Here is a 5,051-nt window from a genome sequence, read left to right as displayed (position 1 = left end):
GCGTGTGGTTGTCTATCACAGTGTTTTCCTTCTACTTCTCCCAGAGTCTCGCTGAGCCTTTTTATGGTGAATATGTTTTTCTCTTTGCCACCCTCCTTCATGGCCCAACTACATTTTCACTTTTTTCGGAGTTTGCCGTGGAAACTCACCATGAGCCTATCAGTTGTCGGTGAGGAGGCACGTAGAAGCAGTTGTGGAGGTAAGGCCCGGACGGGGACCTCAGCCACAAACCAGATTACCTGTTGTGCAAACCTCTCTGCCAGGATAATGTCCCTACCAACTGTTTTGCCATATATGTATGCAAGTTTTATTTTTTTGTGCAGGTATCCTGATGTGTTCCTTGGTCTAGTACTCAGGTATGTGGTGATGTGACATAAACTCACTGCAGGCATTCTGACTTTCTAATGACTCTGTCATAAGTGTTTTGAAGACTCTCATTTTTCCTTCCCTTGTTTTTGGGCGCTAGAAGTTACATTAATTTCTCCCGAACACTGCCGGGCTGCAACAGTTATTCCTGCCATTGATTTCTCCATCTTTGGTGACACATTGCCCACATTCAATGGTTTTCCGTTCTGTGCTAAGTGGGACATTTACGGGGTTTCTTTGCAGGTATCACCTCCCAAGTCAGCCGTCCGGCGTCTTTTCTTTCACCTCAGAGTTCTGCAAGTGGACAGTTGGCAAAGGGTCCCATGATAATCCCAGTAAAGCGGGAATGGAGAGGTGTGTAGGGAATGTGATTCATGTCCCAACGTGTTCCACGCTATGTTGTTCAGGGCGTCCCACGACGTGACAGGGAACCGATCTGCCACAGTTCAAGGTGGACATCGCGGGCCTTGAGGTCAGTGAATGTGTCGGCCTAAGCACACCCAAAGCCACCTGATAGTCCTATACCCAGGTGAGTTATGGCATGGGCCAAAGTGTAGCGTATGTAACCGAGAGTCTCGCGAAATGCCAGTGGTACCAAGCTCTTTGATTATGAATATGATTTTCTTATTCCCACGAACCCTTCCTGGAGAACCGCTGCATGGTGACTTCGTTGGACACTGTTGCCATGGAGGTTAGTGAGGGGTGGGCCTAATGCACAGCAGCGGTCATCTCACATTCATCTATCAAGGGGAGTGATTTTGTGTCCTCCCACTAACATTTAGCAAGGATAGTGGGCTGGTCTTCAGATAAAACTCATAGCGACCGCTCATTCCACCACTCTGTCAAGATGCCGTGTTATCGTGTAGAGAACATTTATGTTTCCATATGTGTTTCTTGAGGCATCTGAGTTGTCCATGGAATTGTCCTGCAGCAAATAGTCATATTAATCTCTTGTTTATTTTTCCTTGGAGCCTGCAAAACATGACAGAGTCCGTACGATTGGCCTGACGCTCAGACGACAGCAAGAGTCTAGGTAGTGTATAAGAACTAAACTTATGACATGGAGCGGCCATTTTGAGGACCCAGGATCAGAAGGTATGACTGAGACCCGTTTGTCACAATGTGTCTTCCAGGTAACTCACAGGAACACGCTGTACTTCATAATGACCACTGTTGGGACATTCCTTGTATCCAGGTGAGGCATAACGTGTGCCTTCAGCACCAGCAGCATACCGGATCTTCGGATGCTGAGGTAAGAGCGTGTGGTTGTCTATCACAGTGTTTTCCTTCTACTTCTCCCAGAGTCTCGCTGAGCCTTTTTATGGTGAATATGTTTTTCTCTTTGCCACCCTCCTTCATGGCCCAACTACATTTTCACTTTTTTCTCAGTTTCCCGTGGAAACTCACCATGAGCCTATCAGTTGTCGGTGAGGAGGCACGTAGAAGCCGTTGTGGAGGGAAGGCCCAGACGGGGACCTCAGCCACAAACCAGATTACCTGTTGTGGAAACCTCTCTGCCAGGATAATGTCCCTACCAACTGTTTTGCCATATATGTATACAAGTTTTATTTTTTTGTGCAGGTATCCTGATGTGTTCCTTGGTCTAGTACTCAGGTATGTGGGGATGTGACATAAACTCACTGCAGGCATTCTGACTTTCTAATGACTCTGTCATAAGTGTTTTGAAGACTCTCATTTTTCCCTCCCTTGTTTTTGGGCGCTAGAAGTTACATTAATTTCTCCCGAACACTGCCGGGCTGCAACAGTTATTCCTGCCATTGATTTCTCCATCTTTGGGGACAAATTGCCCACATTCAATGGTTTTCCGTTCTGTGCTAAGTGGGACATTTAACGGGGTTTCTTTGCAGGTATCACCTCCCAAGTCAGCCGTCCGGCGTCTTTTCTTTCACCTCAGAGTTCTGCAAGTGGACAGGTAGGCAAAGGGTCCCATGATAATCCCAGTAAAGCGGGAATGGAGAGGTGTGTAGGGAAAGTGATTCATGTCCCAACGTGTTCCACGCTATGTTGTTCAGGGCGTCCCACGACGTGACAGGGAACCGATCTGCCACAGTTCAAGGTGGACATCGCGGGCCTTGAGGTCAGTGAATGTGTCGGCCTAAGCACACCCAAAGCCACCTGATCGTCCTATACCCAGGTGAGTTATGGCATGGGCCAAAGTGTAGCGTATGTAACCGAGAGTCTCGCGAAATGCCAGTGGTACCAAGCCCTTTGATTATGAATACGATTTTCTTATTTCCACGAACCCTTCCTGGAGAACCGCTCCATGGTGACTTCGTTGGACACTGTTGCCATGGAGGTTAGTGAGGGGTGGGCCTAATGCACAGCAGCGGTCATCTCACATTCATCTATCAAGGGGAGTGATTTTGTGTCCTCCCACTAACATTTAGCAAGGATAGTGGGCTGGTCTTCAGATAAAAATCATAGCGACCGCTCATTCCACCACTCTATTAAGATGCCGTGTTATCGTGTAGAGAACATTTATGTTTCCATATGTGTTTCTTGAGGCATCTGAGTTGTCCATGGAATTGTCCTGCAGCAAATAGTCATATTAATGTCTTGTTTATTTTTCCTTGGAGCCTGCAAAACATGACAGAGTCCGTACGATTGGCCTGACGCTCAGACGACAGCAAGAGTCTAGGTAGTGTATAAGAACTAAACTTATGACATGGAGCGGCCATTTTGAGGACCCAGGATCAGAAGGTATGACTGAGACCCGTTTGTCACAATGTGTCTTCCAGGTAACTCACAGGAACACGCTGTACTTCATAATGACCACTGTTGGGACATTCCTTGTATCCAGGTGAGGCATAACGTGTGCCTTCAGCACCAGCAGCATACCGGATCTTCGGATGCTGAGGTAAGAGCGTGTGGTTGTCTATCACAGTGTTTTCCTTCTACTTCTCCCAGAGTCTCGCTGAGCCATTTTATGGTGAATATGTTTTTCTCTTTGCCACCCTCCTTCATGGCCCAACTACATTTTCACTTTTTTCTCAGTTTCCTGTGGAAACTCACCATGAGCCTATCAGTTGTCGGTGAGGAGACACGTGGAAGCAGTTGTGAAGGTAAGGCCCGGACGGGGACCTCAGCCACAAACCAGATTACCTGTTGTGGAAACCTCTCTGCCAGGATAATGTCCCTACCAACTGTTTTGCCATATTTGTATACAAGTTTTATTTTTTGTGCAGGTATCCGGACGTGTTCCTTGGTCTAGTACTCAGGTATTTGGTGATGTGACATAAACTCACTACAGGCATTCTGACTTTCTAACGACTCTGTCATAAGTGTTTTGAAGACTCTCATTTTTCCTTCCCTTGTTTTTGGGTGCTAGAAGTTACATTAATTTCTCCCGAACACTGCCGGGCGGCAACAGTTATTCCTGCCACTGATTTCTCCATCTTTGGGGACACATTGCCCACATTCAATGGTTTTCCGTTCTGTGCTAAGTGGGATATTTACGGGGTTTCTTTGCAGGTATCACCTCCAAAGTCAGCCGTCCGGCGTCTTTTCTTTCACCTCAGAGTTCTGCAAGTGGACAGGTAGGCAAAGGGTCCCATGATAATCCCAGTAAAGCAGGAATCGAGAGGTGTGTAGGGAAAGTGATTCATGTCCCAACGTGTTCCACGCTATGTTGTTCAGGGCGTCCCACGACGTGACAGGGAACCGATCTGCCACAGTTCAAGGTGGACATCGCGGCCTTGAGGTCAGTGAATGTGTCGGCCTAAGCACACCCAAAGCCTCCTGATCGTCCTATACCCAGGTGAGTTATGGCATGGGCCAAAGTGTAGCGTATGTAACCGAGAGTCTCGCGAAATGCCAGTGGTACCAAGCCCTTTGATTATGAATATGATTTTCTTATTCCCACGAACCCTTCCTGGAGAACCGCTGCATGGTGACTTCGTTGGACACTGTTGCCATGGAGGTTAGTGAGGGGTGGGCCTAATGCACAGCAGCGGTCATCTCACATTCATCTATCAAGGGGAGTGATTTTGTGTCCTCCCACTAACATTTAGCAAGGATAGTGGGCTGGTCTTCAGATAAAAATCATAGCGACCGCTCATTCCACCACTCTGTCAAGATGCCGTGTTATCGTGTAGAGAACATTTATGTTTCCATATGTGTTTCTTGAGGCATCTGAGTTGTCCATGGAATTGTCCTGCAGCAAATAGTCATATTAATCTCTTCTTTATTTTTCCTTGGAGCCTGCAAAACATGACAGAGTCCGTACGATTGGCCTGACGCTCAGACGACAGCAAGAGTCTAGGTAGTGTATAAGAACTAAACTTATGACATGGAGGGGCCATTTTGAGGACCCAGGATCAGAAGGTATGACTGAGACCCATTTGTCACAATGTGTCTTCCAGGTAACTCACAGGAACACGCTGTACTTCATAATGACCACTGTTGGGACATTCCTTGTATCCAGGTGAGGCATAACGTGTGCCTTCAGCACCAGCAGCATACCGGATCTTCGGATGCTGAGGTAAGAGCGTGTGGTTGTCTATCACAGTGTTTTCCTTCTACTTCTCCCAGAGTCTCGCTGAGCCTTTTTATGGTGAATATGTTTTTCTCTTTGCCACCCTCCTTCATGGCCCAACTACATTTTCACTTTTTTCTCAGTTTCCTGTGGAAACTCGCCATGAGCCTATCAGTTGTCGGTGAGGAGG

The sequence above is a fragment of the Rhinolophus hipposideros genome (assembly GCF_964194185.1).
Source record: "Rhinolophus hipposideros genome assembly, chromosome: X".
NCBI lineage: Eukaryota > Metazoa > Chordata > Mammalia > Chiroptera > Rhinolophidae > Rhinolophus > Rhinolophus hipposideros.
This window is presented reverse-complemented; position numbering follows the sequence as displayed.